The sequence below is a fragment of the Ursus americanus genome, chromosome 25 (assembly GCF_024610735.1).
Source record: "Ursus americanus isolate L20-20 chromosome 25, mUrsAme1.1.p, whole genome shotgun sequence".
In the NCBI taxonomy this organism is placed as follows: Eukaryota; Metazoa; Chordata; class Mammalia; order Carnivora; family Ursidae; genus Ursus; species Ursus americanus.
In genome coordinates this window covers 1778078-1798027 of record NC_142151.1, presented here as the reverse complement: position 1 = coordinate 1798027, position 19950 = coordinate 1778078, and the positions used below count along the sequence as shown (strand labels likewise).

The 19950-nt window shown below is 40.0% G+C and overlaps 1 protein-coding gene and 1 pseudogene across 3 annotated transcripts in view; one reads left to right on the top strand and one right to left on the bottom strand.

Moving 5' to 3' along the window:
- The window catches only part of BCL2L13 (BCL2 like 13), a 91211-nt gene that overhangs the window by 15859 nt on the left and 55402 nt on the right, over positions 1-19950 (top strand). The gene's annotated exons all lie outside the window — the stretch shown is intronic.
- LOC123778066 (small ribosomal subunit protein uS14 pseudogene) lies at positions 14632-14801 on the bottom strand (annotated as a pseudogene).

The following is a 19950-nucleotide window of genomic DNA, read 5'->3' as shown; positions in this document are numbered from 1 at the left end:
TGGCCTAAATGCTCCCATAAACGCCACGGGGTTGCAGATTGGATAAAAAGATATGACCCATCCATTTGCTGTCTACAAGAGACTCATTTTGAACCTAAAGATACATTCAGACTGAAAGTAAAGTGATGGAATACCATCTTTCACGCAAATGGACCTCAAAAGAAAGCTGGGGTAGCAATTCTCGTATCAGACAGATTGGATTTTAAACTAAAGACTATAGTTAGAGACACAGAAGAGCACTATATTATTCTTAAAGGATGTATCCACCAAGTGGATATGACAATTATAAATATATATGCCCCCAACAGGGGAGCAGCAAGATACACAAGCCAACTCTTAACCACAATAAAGAGACATAGAGATAAAAATACGCTAATAGTAGGGGACCTCAACACTCCAATATCAGCAATAGACAGATCACCTAAGCAAGAAATCAGCAAAGAAGCAAGAGCTTTGAATGCCATACTCGACGAGTTGGACCTCATAGATATATATAGAACACTACACCCCAGAACCAAAGAATACTCATTCTATTCTAATGCCCATGGAACATTCTCAAGAATAGACCATGTTCTGGGTCACAAAACAGGTCTCAACCGATACCAAAAGACTGAAATTATTCCCTGCATATTCTCAGACCACAACGTTTTGAAATTGGAACTCAACCACAAAGAAAAATTTGGAAGAAACTCAAACACTTGGAGACTAAGAACCTTCCTGCTCAGGAATGATTCGATAAACCAGGTTATCAAAAATCAATTTAAACAATTTATGGAGACCAATGAGAATGAAAACACAACGGTCCAAAACCTATGGGATACTGCAAAGGCAGTCCTAAGGGGAAAATACATAGCCATCCAAGCCTCACTCAAAAGAATAGAAAAATCTAAAATGCAGTTTTTATATTCTCACCTCAAGAAGCTGGAACAGCAACAGAGGGACAGGCCTAATCCACGCACGAAGAAGCAGCTGACCAAGATTAGAGCAGAAATCAATGAATTAGAAACCAGGAGTACAGTAGAGCAGATCAACAGAACTAGAAGCTGGTTCTTTGAGAGAATCAATAAAATTGACAGACCACTGGCAAGACTTATCCAGAAGAATAGAGAAAGGACCCAAATGAGTAAGATCATGAATGAAAAAGAAGAGGTCACAACCAACACCAGTGAAATTGGAAGGATTACTAGAAGCTTTTACCAACAGCTTTATGCCAATAAATTAAGCAATCTGGTAGAGATGGAGGCCTTCCTGGAAACCTATAAACTACCAAGACTGAAACAGGAAGAAATTGATTTTTTAAACAGGCCAATTAATTATGAAGAGATTGAGTCAGTGATAAACAACCTTCCAAATAACACAACTCCAGGCCTGGACGGTTTTCCTGGGGAATTCTACCAAACATTCAAAGAAGAAATAATACCTATTCTCCTAAAGCTATTTCAAAAAATAGAAACAGAAGGCAAGCTACCAAACTCATTCTATGAGGCCAATATTACCTTGATCCCCAAACCAGGCAAAGACTCCATCAAAAAGGAGAATTACAGACCGATTTCCCTAATGAATATGGATGCCAAAATCCTCAACAAGATCCTGGCTAATAGAATCCAACAGTACATTAAAAGGTATATCCATCATGACCAAGTGCGATTCATCCCTGAGATGCAAGGGTGGTTCAACATTTGCAAATTGATCAGGGTCTTAGATTTTATCCGAAAGAAAAATTCAGAAATCATATGATTCTCTCAATAGTTGCAGAAAAAGCATTTGACAAAATACAACAGCATCCTCTCCTGATTAAAACCCTTCAGAGTGTAGGGGTAGAGGATACATTCCTCAATCTCATAAAAACCATCTATTAAAAGCCTACAGCAAATATCATTCTCAATTTGGAAAAGCTGGAAGCCTTTCCCTTAAGATCAGGAACACGACAAGGATGCCCACTCTCGCCACTATTATTCAACATAGTACTAGAAGTCCTTGCAACAGCAGTCAGACAACAAGAAGGGGTAAAAGGTATCCACATTGGCAAAGAAGAAGTCAAAATCTCTCCACAGATGACATGATACTCTATATGGAAAACCCAAAAGAATCCACTCCCAAACTATTAGAAGTTATAGAGCAATTCAGTAATTGGCAGGACACAAAATCAATGCTCAGAAATCAGTTGCATTTCTATACATGAATAACGAGACCGAAGAAAGAGAAATTAGGGAATCCATCCCATTTACAATAGCATCAAAAACCATACGTTACCTTGGAATTAACCAGAGACGTAAAGGACCTATATTCTAGAAACTACAAATCACTCTTGAAAGACATTGAGGAAGACTCAAAAAGATAGGAAAATATTCCATGCTCATGGATTGGAAGATTTAACATAGTTAAAATGTCCATGCTACCCAGAGCAATCTACACTTTCAATGCTATCCCAATCAAAATACCGATGACATTTTTCAAAGAACTGCAACAAATAGTCCTGAAATTTGTATGGACCCAGAAAAGGCCCCGAATCGCCAAGGGACTGTTGAAAAGGAAAAACAAAGCTGGGGGCATCACAATGCCGGATTTCGAGCTGTACTACAAAGCTGTGATCACAAAGACAGCATGGTACTGGCACAAAAACAGACACATAGACCAATGGAACAGAATAGAGAACCCAGAAATGGACCCTCGGCTCTTTGGGCAACTAATCTCTGACAAAGCAGGAAAAAACATCCAGTGGAAAAAAGACAGTCTCTTCAATAAATGGTGCTGGGAAAATTGGACAGCTACATGCAAAAGAATGAAACTTGACTACTCTGTCACACCATACACAAAGATAAACTCCAAATGGATGAAAGACCTCGATGTGAGACAGGAATCCATCAAAATCCTAGAGGAGAACATAGGCAGCACTCTCTACGACATTGGCCAAAGCAACCTTTTTCATGACACATCTCCAAAGGCAAGAGAAACAAAAGATAAAATGAACTTGTGGGACTTCATCAAGATAAAAAGCTTCTGCACAGCCAAGGAAAGAGTCAAAAAAACTAAGAGGCAGCCCACGGAATGGGAGAATATATTTGCAAATGATGCTACAGATAAAAGACTGGTATCCAAGATCTACAAAGAACTTCTCAAACTCAATACACGAGAAACAAATAAATCAAAAAATGGGCAGAAGATATGAACAGACACTTTTCCAATGAAGACATACAAATGGCTAACAGACACATGAAAAAATTTTCAACATCATTAGCCATCAGGAAAATTCAAATCAAAACCACACTAAGATTCCACCTTAAGCCAGTTAGAATGGCAAAAATTAACAAGGCAAGAAACAACAATTGCTGGAGAGGATGTGGAGAAAGGGGATCCCTCCTACATTGTTGGTGGGAATGCAAGTTGGTACAGCCACTCTGGAAAACAGTGTGGAGGTCCCTTAAAAAGTTAAAAATTGAGCTACCCTATGATCCAGCCATTGCATTACTGGGTATTTACCCCAAAGATACAGGCGTAGTGACGAGAAGGGCCATATGCACCCCAGTGTTCATAGCAGCTCTGTCCACAATAGCTAAATTGTGGAAGGAGCCGAGATGCCTTGCAACAGATGATTGGATTAAGAAGTTGTGGTCCATATATACAATGGAATATTACTCAGCTATCAGAAAGAACGAGTTCTCAACATTTGCTGCAACATGGACGGGACTGGAGGAGATAATGCTAAGTGAAATAAGTCAAGCAGAGAAAGACAATTATATGATTTCTCTCATCTATGGAACATAAGAACTAGGATGATCGGTAGGGGAAGAAAGGGATAAAGAAAGGGAGGGTAATCAGAAGGGGGAATGAAGCATGAGAGACTATGGACTCTGAGAAACAAACTGAGGGCTTCAGAGGGAGGGGGTGGGGGAATGGGATAGGCTGGTGATGGGTAGTAAGGAGGGGACGTATTGCATGGTGCACTGGGTGTTATACGCAACTAATGAATCATCGAACTTTACATCAGAAACCATGGATGTACTGTACAGTGACTAACGTAATAAAAAAACATTAAAAAAAAGCTAGTTATAACTTCTGAAAGTGCTGGATTCCATTGTTTTAAGACTCAGGTGTTTAGACTCTGTGGACATGTACCATAATAGACTTCCAGGGCTTCCAACCAAGTAGTTGTGTTGTTAGTGATTAACGTATAAATGGTTAGCGCACTTGAAGTAGAAATTGTATCTGGACCAACATTTTGCTTTGGGGCGAAGATTCCGGGAATTAATTTTATGAAACACATGTGGTTTTTATTTATTCATTTATTTGTGAGAGAGAGGGAGCACAAGCAAGTGTGGGGAGCGGTGGTGGGGGAGGGAGAGAGACAAGTAGACTCTGCACTGAGTGTGGAGCCCAACTAAGGGCTTGATCTCAGGACCCTGAAATCACCATCTGAGCTGAAACCAAGAGTTGGACTGAGCCAACTGACTGAGCCACTGAGGCACCCCAGAAACGTATGTGTTTTTTTTTTTTTTTAAAGATTTTATTTATTTATTTGACAGAGATAGAGACAGCCAGCGAGAGAGGGAACACAGGCAGGGGGAGTGGGAGAGGACGAAGCAGGCTCATAGTGGAGGAGCCTGATGTGGGGCTTGATCCCATAACGCCGGGATCACGCCCTGAGCCGAAGGCAGACGCCCAAGGACTGCACCACTCAGGCGCCCCACATATGTGGTTTTTATACTTTAACCTCCTAGAATTCCATAGATGCCAAAACTGGATATTAAGACTTAGTAGATTAGAGCAAGATAATGTTTTACTATTCCAGCCTAGGAAACACCAGGAGTGTTACATGATAGCACTGGTTCACCCTACCTCTAACTGCCATGGGGTAATATGAGGAGCCCACCTGATGGCATTTTATGTAGTGGGTTGTACTGCATCTGAGGGACCCAGTACTAAGGGCTTAGCACCTTTTGTAGCAAAACAGTAAGCAAATCAGTGACCCTGTTTGAAAGAGTAAGCAGTCACTTTGTGGTCATTTTGACCTACCAAATTGCCTTCATTACTAGTTATAAAAATGGCTTAGAGTCAGAGGATTGTTAGGCCTTCAGTTTGTCATTCTCAGCAAGGACATATAGGGATCCTTGTGATCCATTACAGGCCGTTGCTCCCAACAGTCTACCCTTCAAAATTAGATGCAGAGATATTCATCGACATCCATTCAGTTTGTCTCGTATGACACTTGATTAAGGCGATTATAAACAGAATCCCAATTAGCAGGATGAAACCATTCTGCAGTGTTGATCTCAGCCATCTGCCTCAGGATCCCAGATTCTGCTAAGTGAGTAAGTCCCAGAGGGGACTAGTAGGTATTTTCAGATAACCACTTAGTTTCCTTTCCTTAGCATGTATGGATTGTTCCACCTAACCAGTAGTATTAATCCAACTCAATAGGAGGTGTTGGCAACCATACAAACTCCTCTCTGTTCAGCCAGAATATGGTCCAAAGCCAGTCTTGTACCCAGTATAATCCATGCAAGGGCATTTAGACAGATCTGCTGATGTGCTGTAGGGCTTGTGACATCTCATTGCTGTGGTAGCTAAAGTTAAGGATAGGTTACTGATTATTTGTGGGGCATGACCTCCATTATCAGGGAACAATACTTGCTCTGCTGTATGGAACCAGGAGTCAGTTTATCCCTGGGTAGGTCCCCAGTTTTCTTTACCTGGGGATCTAAAAAGAAGAATGCAGTCCAAGGAGCATTGTCATTGACTCTCAGGAACATTATCCATGGCAGGGTGAGCAAGCAGTAGGCCTTGTAATTTTAGATTTAGTTATTAAGAAACATTTTTAAGTCTGCAGTGGAAAGTAATTTCCAAAGCTGATTATTTAGTAATAGTGGTTGAAGGTGGCTCTTCCTATTGAGAAAAGTTTCAGTCTCATTCTTGAGCTCAATTGCAGCAAAACACTTGCACTGCTTAGCATTGAACTGGTGATAGGGTATGTTAAGATATTCAGCTTCTGGGGCACCTGGGTGGCTCAGTCGATTAAGCATCTGCCTTTGGCTCAGGTCATGATCCCTGGATCTTGGGATCGATCCCCGCATCAGGCTGCTTGCTCAGCAGGGAGCCTGCTTCTCCCTCTCCATCTGCCTGCTGCTCCCCCTGCTTGTGCTCTCTCTGTCTGTCAAATAAATAAATAAAATCTTTAAAAAAAAAAGATATTCAGCTTTTTTTTTTTTCTTTAAGATTTTATTTATTTGAGAGAGGGAAAGAGAAAGAGCACAAGCATGGGGAGTGGCAGCAGAGGGAGAAGCAGGCTCCCGGCTGAACAGGGAGCCCGACTCGGGACTTGATCCCAGGAACTTGGGAGTATGACTGGAGTCAAACTTAACCGATTGAGCCACCCAGGTGCCCCCCTTCTATTTCTGACAAAAATTCATGGAACTGATGGTAATTAAGTCCATGACAGCAAATGAAGTTCACTGTTGAAACTCCTGGTTCCTGGGGCACCCGGGTGACTCAGTTGGTTAAGCGTTTGCTTTTGGGGGGCGCCTGGGTGGCTCAGTTGTTAAGCGCTGCCTTCGGCTCAGGGCATGGTCCCAGAGTCCTGGGATCGAGTCCCACATCAGGCTTCTCCGCTGGGAGCCTGCTTCTTCCTCTCCCACTCCCCCTGCTTGTGTTCCTTCTCTCGCTGGCTGCCTCTCTCTCTGTCAAATAAATAAATAAAATCTTAAAAAAAAAAAAAAAAAGTTTGCTTTTGGCCCAGGTCATGATTGATTCCAGGGTCCTGGGATCGAGCTCCACATTGGGCTCCCTTTGCAGCAGGGGGTCTGCTCCCTCTCCCTCTGCCCCTCCTCCCTACTTGTATTCTCTCTCTCTCAAATAAATAAATAAAATCTTAAAACAACAACAACAACAAAACTCCTGCTTCTTTATCATGAGATAGATTCAGATATTTTCCAGAGTACGTGCTGATGAATACTTATGTGAATAACCATAAGTTTTGAATACTTTACATTTTCACAATCTCTGTCAAGCTAATTTTGTCAAACAAAAAGCCTTTTTATGTTGCACATGTATTTTGCCATTATTGGTAACACATCTTAGCAGATTCCACTTTGGGTTGTAGTGAATTAGTGTTCTCTCAATTTTTTGGAAAATATTCTCACCCATAATTATTCTGTGTAGGCATGCCAGCTCTTCAGTCACTTCAAACTCGGCGTGCACTTCTTGAATAAACAACAGCTGAGTAGTTTCAGACACCTGTCAGTGCATTAAGAGCCAAAGAAAACCACTCAAAATTGTTTGCCTTGTATTTCAATTGACTATTGATATTGTTCCCATTGTCTTCAACTCGTTGAGCAAATATTCTCTCCAAAAGACTAATAATCTTTAACTTTTATTTTTTTATGACACATCTCGTTAGCTGCTTTAGCTGAACACAATTTAATTAACTTGACATTAGTAAATGGCTTTCCTTGCTTGACTGACAGCTAAGCCATGTAGAAACTTACTTTGGTTGCAGCCTCATTTTCATTTTTTATTTTTATGAAGAAATTCTATGATAAGTTCCATTTTAAATTTTCTAATTTTTCTGACTTGCTTTCCTCTAAGTTGGGAATATTCTGATGAGTCTGGTAATATCAGTGTATATCGTGTACTTCTGGCATAGCTATAATGTCATTGCATAGTAAGTATAATGCTTTGCCATCTAATTTGATAACAAAATAATCCTTAAAAGCAGGATATTCGAAGTCCATGTTTTAATTTTTTTTCTTATTTTGACATGATGGGTATACACAGGTAGATAAAAGTTGAAGTATAGCTGTATGGATGGCCACTGAAATGCCGTGTGGTTATAATTGTGCCACCGCACTATGCAATGCGCTACGCAACAGTGTGAAGCTGTGAGGACACCACACACAGACTCTGTCGCAACCATCCATTTCTGCCATTGCAGCACAAAGCAACCATAGATAATACATGAGTGAGTGAGTGCGGCTATATTCCAGTTAAATTTTATTTATGGGGACTAGATTTCCTATAATTTTTATGTCATGAAATATTAATCTTTTTATTTTTTTCAATCATTTAAAAATGTAAAAATCATTCTTGGCTCGTGGGCTGTAGAAAAACATGCAGCAGGCCAGATGTGGCCCATGGGTTATAGTTTGCTGACACCTGATATCAGTGTGGGGAACCTTATTTTTCTCATTATTATTGAGGAGGACAATCCATTTATGCACAAAACTAAATGCTGTTATTGTTTATATTAAACCCAGTTCTATGTCCTTGTCACTTCCATTCTTTAATCATATTTCTTTTTTTATTAAAATGCTTTTAATATATATGAAAGTATTTAGAAAAGTAAAAAAATAGAAGAAAGTAAGAAGAAAAATTCTGTAATCCAGTATTTAAAATGATGAAATGTTAACATTTTTTTCCATTTGTATAGGAACATATAAATTTGAATTTATGGTTTATAAAAATGAGGTGGTACGTATGCCATTTGGTAATATTTAAAAATTTTTTGGTAACATTTTAAAAACTAACAACATATTTAGGGGCGCCTGGGTGGCTCACTCAGTTAAGCCTCTGCCTTAGGCTCAGGTCATGATTTTGGGGTCCGGGGATCCAGCCCCATGTCGGGCTCTCGACTCAGCAGAAAGTCTCCTTCTCCCTCTCACTCTGCCTCTGTGCTCTCCCTCTCTCTCCCTCTCTCTCAAATAAAGAAATAAAATCTTAAAAAAAAAAACCCACAAAATAAATAAATAATTTTAAAAAATTGACAACATGTTTGAACATCTGCCTAGGTCAATGAATAAATGTCTGTAGTCTCCTGCGTTAGGACATTTAGGGTATTCATCAGCCTTTTTTGGAATGGGCACATGAGAATCCTTTAATGAGCTCACAAATTCCTTAAAAGTTTTCCTTTTCAGTTTCCGGTTTCATTTACTTTTCCAAAACCTTCTTCTGATTAGTTGTAGCCTGATGGGTTTGGAAAAGTGCTGTGTAATAGAACTTTGTGCAGTGATGAATGTGTTGTGTACCTGTTCCGTCCAGTATTGTAGTCACAGGTCACAGCAGATAGTTGAATACTCGAAATATGACTAGTGGCAGTAAGGAGCTGAATTTTTTTTTTTTTTAAAGATTTATTTATTTATTTATTTGACAGAGATAGAGACAGCCAGCGAGAGAGGGAACACAAGCAGGGGGAGTAGGAGAGGAAGAAGCAGGCTCATAGCGGAGGAGCCTGATGTGGGGCTCGATCCCACAACGCTGGGATCACGCCCTGAGCCGAAGGCAGGCGCTTAACCGCTGTGCCACCCAGGCGCCCCAGGAGCTGAATTTTTAACTTTATTTAATTTCTATTTAAACTTTAAAAAGCTGCATGCAGCTAGTGACTAGTGCATTATTAGACACCCAGGTCTAGAAGTCAGGTTTTTGTTTTCCCCTCTAAGCCGGCCCCTGTATTTATAATAATTTGTTCACAATACCACCAGCTACCCAGGCTTGAAACATAGAAGTCATTCTTTAGCTCTTTTTTCTGCTTCCTGCCCTCTTTCTTTCTTTTTCTTTTTCTTCTTTTAGTAATCTCTACACCCAACCTGGGGCTTGAACTCGCAACTCTGGAAATCAAGAGTCACATGCTGTACCGACTGAGCCAGTCAGGGGCCCCTCTTGCCCCCTTTCTTTGTCAGTTGTTACTAACTGTCCCAATTTTGTGACATTCTCCCATTATCCTACAGGTCCTGCCTCAAATTATTGCAAATGTCTCCTAATTTTTCTCCCTTACTTTATGTCTTCTCCATCATGCATTTTGCATGCTACAAGCATATTGAGCTTCCTAACATTGCCTCTTACATTAGAAACCCACAGTTATTCCCTACCCCTAAGGCTACTTTACAAAACTTTCATTGGTTTCTGTGATCTGGTCCCAGTACCTATTGCATCTGATGTCTCTTACTGTTTTGTATTTTGTTTTATTTTATTTTTATTTTTATCTTTAATTTTTAGAGAGAGCTTGGGAGCCAAGGGGGAGGAGAGACAGAGGGAATCTTAAGCAGGGGAAGAGAGAATTTTAAGCAGGCTCCCTGCCCGGAGCAGCACAGAGCTGACACAGGGCTCGATCTCACGAACCTGAGATTATGACCTTAGCCAAAATCAAGAGTTGGACACTTAAAACGACTGAGCCACCCAGACCCTCCTACTGTTTTGTATTTTAAACAAGCCATGCTTATTACTCAAACTGAGCTGCTCTAGGATGGTACATTCCTGTGATAGCAATTACTAATGTTCATCCATATCTAAGTCTTATCTCCTTGCTGGGAGCATGGGAAAATTGCATTTAGGGAAGGCCAGGTGACGGGTCCTAGCCAATGAAATATGAGTGGGGTGATTTGTGTCCCTTCTAGGCTGTGGCATTTAAGAAGAAAGACTGACTTCTTAGAGGGAAAAATTAGGTTCTTACTGCTATCTTTGCTACTTTACTACCCTATTTGTTATCTAAAATGTGATGTAGAGCTCATTCTCCTGCCAAATAGGATCTGTGGTAGCATCCATCCATTGGTGTAATGTGGGTAGGGTTTGGTTTCAAGTTCATGAAGCAGTAAGCAGGAGAAGGAGAGATTAAGGGAGGTGACCCAATTCATGACACAAGATTTTTGTCACATTGAATGTTTTTCATTTTTTCCTGAGTCATGTGCTGATTATAGACTTTTCCATAAATAGTCAACTCTACACTTTTCCAGAGCTAGCCAACTCTTCCAGACAGTGTTAGTTTGTGCTGAATATAGTCAACCCTGTTCTGGATTATATACTCTGACTGGTAGAAGTCTTGCTGACTTACATATTTGATGTCAAATAACTTCTGTTATGCACAATTTTACATTGATTACTATAGAGCACCTTGCTGCTGAAGTAATTAATATGGACTTACTAATAAGACATTTCTTTCTTAGTTAGAAAGGGGAGTAAGTTCATCTGTTAGTAATGTGACTGTCAAACACATGCAGCTGTGCTACTGGTTTGTTACTCACTCAACCATTAAGCAGTCACTCCCCATGTTCCCCTCTTCCCTCAGCCCTAGGCAGCCACTGTTCTACTTTCTGTCTCTATGAATTTAACTCTTCTAGGCACCTCATTTGAGTGGAATCAAACAGTATTTGTTCTTTTGGGTCTGACTTATTTCACTTAGCATAATGTCTTTAGGGTTCATTCATGCTATAGCATGTATCAGAATTTCATTCCTTTTTTTTTTTTTTTAAAGTAATCTCTGTGCCCAACATGGGGCTTGAACTCATGACCCTGAGATTAAGAGTCACGTGCTCTACCGACTGAGCCAGCCAGGTGCCCTCATCCCTTTTTTAAGGCTGAATAATATTCTAATATATGCATATCGCACATTTTGCTTATCCATTCATCTGCTGGTGGACATTTGGGTTATTTCTCCCTTTTAGCTATTGTGAATAATGCTGCTATAACTATTGGTGTTATAAACATCTGTTTGAGTCTCTGCTTTCAGTTCTTGTGGGTCTATACTCAGGTGTAGATTTGCTGGATCACATGGTAATTCTAGGTTTAATTTTTTTGAAGAACTGCCTTACCTTTTTTCCATAGTAGCTGCATCATTTTATATTCCCATCAGTAATACACAAGGGCTCCAATTTCTCTACATCCTCACCAATACTTGTTCTCTGTTTTTTATAATGGGTGTGAAGTGTGGTGTCTCATTGTGGCAGCTCATTTCTTTTATTGCTGAATAATATTCCATTGTATGGAAGTACCATAGTTCGTTTCTCCATTCACCTATTGAAGAACATCTTGATTGCTTCAAAGTGTTGGCAATTATGAATAAAGTTGTTTTAAAAATTCATGGGCCAGTTTTTATGTAGATAGAAGTCTTCAACTCATTTGGATAAATACCAAGGAGCGTGATTGCTAGATCATATGGTAAGAGTATCTTTAGTTTTGTAACAGACTACCAAGCTGTCTTCCATAGTGGTTGTATCATTTTGGGTTTCTACCAGCAATGTGGGGGGGGGGGAAGAGTTCCAGTTTCTCTGTATCTTTGCCAAACTTGCTATCATTGCTTTTCTGGAGGCTGTGTGGTAGTATCTCCCTATGGTTTTTTTGTTTTTGTTTTTTTTTAAAGATTTTATTTATTTATTTGACAGAGAGAGTGAGAAAGCATAGGCAGGGGGAACAGTAGAGGGAGAGGGAGAAGCAGGCTCCCTGCTAAGCAGGGAGCCTGACGTGGGGCTCGATCCCAGGACCCTGGGATCATGACCTGAGCTGAAGGCTGACGCTTAACCATCTGAGTCACCCAGGTGCCCCCTCCCTGTGGTTTTAATTTGCATTTCCCTAATGGCTAATGATGTTGAACATCTTTTCATATGCTTATTGGTCATTTGTATATCTTTGGAGAAATGTCTATTCTTATCCTTTGCCCTTTTTTGATTGGGTTATTTGTCTTTCTCTTGTTGAGTTACAAGAATTATTTATTTTATATTTTTTTAAGCTTTTATATGTTTTATTTGACAGAGCTCAAGCTCGAGCACAAGCTGGGGGAGCCGTAGGCAGAGGGAGTGGGAGAATCAGGCTCCCTGCTGAGCAGGGAGCTGGACACAGGGCTCCATCCCTGGACTCTGGGATTGTGACCTGAGCCAAAGGCAGGTGCTTGACCGATTGAGGCACCCAGGCACCCCTGAGAATTCTTCATATATTTTAGATACCAGACCCTATCAGATACATGATTTCAGATACTCTCTTCCATTCTGTTGTTTGTGTTGGTAATGTACTTTGATATACAAGCGTTTTTAATTTTTTAAAATTTTATTTATTTGAGAGAGAGAGAGCACGAGGAGGGGGAGGGTCAGAGGGAGAAGCAGCCTCCCCACTGAGCAGGGTGCCCTGTGCGGAACTTGATCCCAGGACTCCAGGATCATGACGCAAGCTGAAGGCAGTCACTTAACTGGCTGAGCCTTGCAGGCGCCCGAAACATTTTTAATTTTTATGAAGTCCAGTTTATCTGTGTTTTCTTTGATTTCTTATGTTTTTGGTGTCATATCTAAGAAGCCATTACTTAGTCCAGAGTCACACACATTTTCACCTATGTTTCCTTTTAAGAGTTTTATAGTTTTAGCTTTTAAATTTAGATCTTTTTTAGGGGTGCCTGGCTGGCTTGGTTGGCGGAGTGTGCAACTCTTGATCTCGGGGTTGTGGGTTCAATCCTGTGTTGGGTGTAGAGATTACTAAAAAAAAAAAAAATCTTAAAAAAATTTTAGATCTTTGATCCATTTTGAACTAATTTTTGTAAATATTTTGAAGTAGGCATATATAGATTCATTATTTTGCATGGTAATGTGCAGTTATCGAAGCACCATTTGTTGAAAAGTTTCTTCATTTCCCTGTTGAATGGTCTTGGTTCCCTTCTCAAAAATCAATTGACCTTAGGGGCACCTGGGTGGCTCAGTTGGTTGAAGTGACTGCCTTCAGCTCGGGTCATGATCCTGGAGTCCCAGAATCGAGTCCGGTGTCAGGCTCCCTGCATAGCAGGGAGTCTGCTTCTCCCTCTGACCCTCCCACCTCTCATGCTCTCTCTCTCTGTCTCTCAAATAAATAAACAAAATGTTTTAAAAAAATCAACCTTAAGTATGTGGATTTATTTCTGGCCTCTCAATTAGATTCCATTGGTCTGTCGGTCTGTCTTTATTCCATAACTATACAATCTTGATTATTATAGCTTTGTGGTAAGTGTTGAAATTATAAAGTTTGGGGCACCTGGGTGGCACAGTCGTTAAGCGTCTGCCTTCGGCTCAGGGCGTGATCCCAGGGTCCTGGGATCAAGCCCCACATCAGGCTCCTCTGCTAGGAGCCTGCTGCTTCCTCTCCCACTCCCCCTGCTTGTATTCCCTCTCTCGCTGGCTGTCTCTCTCTGTCAAATACATAAATAAAATCTTTTAAAAAAAAAACTAAAGTTTGAGTCCTTTTACTTTGTTCTTCTTTTTCCAAATCGCTTTGACTACTTTGTGTCTCTTGCAATTCTGTATGAATTTTAGGATTGTCCTCTCCATTTCTGGGAAAAAAGGCAGTTGGAATTTTTTTTTCAAGTTATCTCTCCACCCAAAGTGGGGTTCGAACTTAAAACCCTAAGGTCAAGAGTTGCATGCTCCATGGCCTGAGCCAGCCAGGTGCCCTGCGGTTGGAATTTTGATGGGGATTGCATTGAATCTGTAGATCAATTTGGAGAGTGTTGCCATCTCAAATCAACTTTTTGAGACAGATTCTTATAACCCCATCTCAGATTTTGATTCAGAGTTCATTATTACTAGAGATGTGTACTGTTTCATTCTTTTCTCATCTTTTCTATCAGGAACAGATATTTGATCCTGAAACCAGTCTTAGAGTGGGTGCGTGATGAAATTTCCCTGCATTCTTCTCCTTCAGTCTGTCCTCTCTCAAACCTGTCTCCCCGTGTGCAGGATACCTTGGGATGTGGGGACTCTGGAACCTGAAAACTATCATTGTAATTGGCTATTTTGTACTTTTATTTTTTAAACCTTCATAATTGAAGTATTTTTATGTACAGTGAGTTAGCATGGGTTTAGTTGGATTTCTGCAGTTAAGGTAGGTCTTTTGGATGACCCATTCAAGGAAGTTCACTTAATCCAGCTTAATGAAGCCTCCATACTTCGCATACTGACAGAAACACTGGGGCACATATTGAGGCCAGATTTCCGGATCTGACAGCGCAGGTTTGAGCAGATGCGGCAAGAATGAGAACCCTGGCTGAATTTCCTGGGATGGCTCCAGTAGTGCTGCTGGTGACCCATCTTGCTGTCTCGGATGCAATGAGCCAAAAGACTATTTTGTACTTTTAAAAATCTGTCTACTGTGGTATCATTTGGAGTATTTGTTTTTGCTGTTGAGGAAATAATTGAACCATGTGGTTTGTTTGTTTAGTAGATGTTTTTGATTATAACTATTTGGGTTTTCTTATTTTTTAAGTCTTTATTTATGTATTTGAGAGAGAGAGAGAGAGAGCATGAACAGGGGAGTGGGGAGGAGAGGCAGAGGGAGAAGCAGACTCCCTGCTGACCTGGGAGCGCATTGCGGGGCTGGATCCCAGGACCCTGAGATCATAATCTGAGCCAAAGGCAAATGCTTAACTGACTGAGCCACCCAGGTGCACCTTATTTGGGTTTTTTAGAGCAGTATTTGTCAAGACTAACTGCCTGAATGCTTATTTTAAAAAGATGATGGGGGGGGGTGCTTGGGTGGCTCAGTCAGTTGGGCGTCTGCCTTCCTCTTGGGTCATGATCCTGGTGTCCTGGGATCCAGCCCCACATCGGGCTCCCTGCTTGGCAGGGAGCCTGCTTCTCTCTCTCCCTCTGCCCCTCCCCATGCTCATGCTCTCTCTCTCTCACTCGCTCTCTCCCTCAAATAAATAAATAAAATCTTTAAAAAAAAGATCATGGGTGCGCCTGGCTGGCTCAGTCGGTAGAGCATGCGACTCCATCTTCCGGTTGTAAGTTCCTGCCCCACGATTGGGTGTTGAGATTACTTAAAAAAAAAAATTTTTTTTTAATCTTTAAAAAAAAAATCATGGAGCCCTACCCCAGACCTTTTAAAGCAGATGCCCCATGATGGGGTTTGAGAATCTATATTTTTATTATATTTGCTCAGTAATTTTAATGTGTATTCAATTTGGAGACCCATAGATTTAGAAAGTATTTTGCTCTGCCCATACAACTATTCTAAACTTGTTGATCTGCTATTCACTTTGAAAGCCTAGAGTATATTTCAGGGCTGGAATATGATGATTGCTGACTCTCGCGACTCTTGGTTTGACACTGAAGTGGGTGGGATTTGGTGTGCTAAAGTCTGTTTATCTTTGAAACATTTTTCTCTGGGTTTATAGTGGAGGATTTATGCTGCATTGGTGCTACTGGGTAGCTCTTCGCTTTTGAAATTCTGGGTTGGGGGGGTTGATTAATTGAAAATCACCGAATCTGTCTGTGTCATTGGTTAGCTAAATAAGTAGCCTTTTGTATCCTGACAGCAGTAGCCTTTTTCTGGTTTGGGTTTTCCACATGGCTTATTATCCAGTATGACAGCTTGTCGTGTGTAATCAGTATCACATTAGTCTCATGAGAATAGACACTCCTTTAATCAGCTGCTTTTTGTTAATCTTGTGGCTGAGGCATATGGTAACCAAGACATTATTGTCATTTACTTTGTGGCATCGTGGTAGTATTGGTGGTGGGGTGATTGGGTGTGTGGGTGTGTGTATGTTTTAGGTATGTAGATTTTCCAAAAACAGATGGCAGATAAAACATTCATGTATTCCTTATTTTTCACTGTACATAAAAAATTATCATGTTTTAGAATTCAGTAATAATTTCACTTTTCAGAACATCTACTTTCTTAAAGATTTTTAAGTAATCGCTATACCTAACATGGGGCTCAAACTCACAACCCCAAGATCACGAGCTACATACTCTATGGACTGAGCCAGCCAGGTGCCCCCAGAAGATCTACTTTTTAATCTTGTTTTTATATGATTTATTTGAGCCTGGGCAAATCATTTCAACTTCTGTAAGTCCCATTTCTTCATATAATGAGGAGAATGGACTAGATGGCCTTTATTTTACAGATCCTCCCAAATCTAAAATTCAGTGATTCAGGCATTGACTAAAACTCCCGTAAGCATGGAGATAATAGTTGAGGTCTTATTCTTTCTATTCCTCTTTTATAATATTCTCCATCACAATTCTATCACCATAAGTAGTCTAGTTAGTGTTCTGTGTATGTGGTTGGTCTGTACTCTTATCGTCTTATGTAAAATGACTTCTCATTTTTTGTCATTTGAGCTAGCCTCAAAATATACTGATAACTTTTTAAAAATTCCTGTAATTTATAAATAACTTTACTTTTGTTGGTTTTCTTTGTTCTTTTTCGTTTTCCCCGTGAGTGCCCTCTCTCCCCAGCAGTGTCGTCGTTTCGTGTGTATCTATACAGTGTAGTCATTTGGGTCTTCAGCATAGTGACGGTGACAGCTATTGATGTCAAGTATTTGACCTTTTTAGTCCGTGCTTAACAAAAGTCTAGGACAAAGGGAGTATCTCAAATAGTTTATAATGTAGTCAGAATGATGATAAACCATAAAATCATTGAATAGTATAAGACAGGATATACGTCAGTGTTCAACTGTGTGGCAGAGAAGGAATGATATGAATGTTCAAATGGCAGTGATACAGTAGTGGTCAGTGAAGAAGATACTGTGGAGTAGTAGAGAGGCTTAAATTGGTACTCAGAGGAGTGGACAGAATTTGAGGAATCAGGAAAAGAAAGGGCAGTCCAGGTTAGGTAAAAATGTAGTTATAATATGTCCTTTTTATTAGTGAAGAAGTTGGCAGTGAGTTCATACTGGGCAAGAATACCAATGAATTTTTAAAAAATTCCTTACCACATATAATTTAATGTGGCTTGTAATAATACATAATGGAAAAATCTAAATGAATTAATTAAATAAGACTTCTAATAAATAAAATCAGAGTAGGGAAACTATACATTTCCATAGTGGGAATAATAGATTACAGATGCGTAGTCTCTTATGTCCCATATGGAAATACTAACATCAAGCAGTGTATTTGGTTCTGAGGCAAAAGCCAAAACCAAGTGAAGGTATACTTAGTTCCAGATTTTTTTTTTCCATAACTAGAAGCTATACTATTTTCTTTTAAGTGGAACATTATTCTTTAAAAGATATTTTTTTCACTTAGAGCTTTATTATGTAGGGCACAGAGAAATGTTGTGAATATCAAACACAGTATTAACTTTCAAAACACTGTCTCTTAATGTGATTCGCGATAAAAGCTAAGGAAGTGGCACCAAAGTGCAGCCCAGTTAAAACAACTAGTTAACACTATATGGGGACCTATATTATATGCATGTACTTCTCTGATGATTCAGTTTACTATGAGGATATAATCTAGAATGCAGGGGAGTGGGAGGATTACCTCTCATGTCAGACTAAAAAACAGATTTGGGGCGCCGGGGTGGCTGAGTTGGTTGAACGGCTGACTTCATTTTGGCTCAAGTTGTGAGATTGAGCCCTGTGTGGGGTTCTGCCCTCAGTGGGGAGTCTGCTTGAGATTTTCTCTCTACCTCTGCCCCTCCCCACCTCAAATAAATAAATAAATCTTTATAAGAAAAAAAGATTCAACAGGTTATATCCTCTAGCAAGATTCTGAAATGTTTAGGTGCTCTACATTTCCAATTAAGGGCAAGTCAAGAACAAACTAGCAGATGTTAAGTTTGGAATGTTTTTACGGAACTTAAAAGGCTAACCCAAACTTTCAGCATGGTTTTTATCCTGTTTCTGTCTTGGAAGTATGATTGAAGGATTATCAGCAGGTAAAAAAAAAAAAGATTTCTCTTAAAAACACTTTCATTCGGGGCACCTGGGTGGGTCAGTTGGTTAAGCACTGCCTTCAGCTCAGGTCACGATCCTGGATCCAGTCCGGCGGGGAGCCTGCTTATCCCTCTGCCTGCCATTCCCCCTGCTTGTGCTCTCTCTGTCTGTCTTTCTGACAAATAAATAAAATCTTAAAAACAAAAACAAACCCCACTTACATTCACTGTAATTCATGACAATGATTGATCAAAATTCTTATGTTGTTGGATGTAAGAGATTATTTTAGCCTGGAAGAAGTTTGAAGGCAAGTCTTTTAGAGACCAGTCACACCTGGAAACAGAAAACCATGGAACTTCTTGTATTCAGGAAGGTAGCTTCTTAGTAAAACTTCTCAGATGAATTTATTATGAAATGTGCCTTCACATTTTAAAAACTTAACTTTCCTTCTGAATGTTTGAATGTAAATTAATTGAACTCTGTTGGATATGTGCTCAAGGGGAAAAAAGATTGGTTTAGATCAATGGATATTAAGCCATATACAATATAATATAACCCTTTTTCATACTACTTGGCATTATGTAGACTGTCAGAAGGTTGGTCCTGCTGGTCCAAACTCTTATAGTACTGAACACAGATTCTGTATAAGCATCATTGATTAGAAATCTATGATGAACTGATTCTGTTCACAGAGACAAGATTTGGGGAAAGATCACTGTCAAATAGTAACAACATTTTAGGGACTCAGAAGGATTGGTGAGTGGGAGCTACTGTCTGTTGAGCTCATTTTTGATGTAGAGGGACTTTATCTCATTAGCCTTGACAATATTCTTTTGAGGTAGATTTTATTTACCATTTTACATAAGAGGAAAGGCTCAAGAAGATTATTTTCCTAAGGTCACATGTAGTGACGAGCTGGAATGCTTGACTCCAAAGTTTATCTTCCACTTCGTTGATCCACCTTCCAGAAAGCCAGAGGGGAGAGAGATAATTTCACTGAAAGAAATAAGATTGACCTTAAATTAATTTCCCAGTCTGTGTTTGCCTTGTTTTAATAATGTCATAGTATGTTCCGGGGGTCACTTTACCTAGTATAGTTGTATTAATCAGTGCTGTTGCAGAGCCATCTAAAAGTTTATAAATTATTTCTAAAAGGAAAACCTATTAGGGGCGCCTAGGTGGTGCAGTTGGTTGAGCACATGACTTAATTTTGGAGCAGGTCAGAGCAGGTCATGATCTCAGGGATGTGGGATCGAGCCCTGTGTTGGGCTCTGAACTCAGCTCAGTCTGCTTGTCCCTCTCCCTCTGCTCCTCCCCTCGCTCTCACTGTCTCTCTCTCTCTCTCTCAAATAAATACAATCTTAAAAAAAATAAAAGGAAAGGAAAACCTATTATGATTACAGACAGTACTTGAGATTTATTAAGAGTCTAGCTCTAAGCAGAATAAGCCAGTCTCCAAAGACAAATACTGTATGATTCTACTTACATAAAGTACTTGAAGTAGTCAAATTGGAGAGACAGAAAGTAGAATGGAGGTTGCCAGGTGCTGGGGGGGTGGTGTGGGG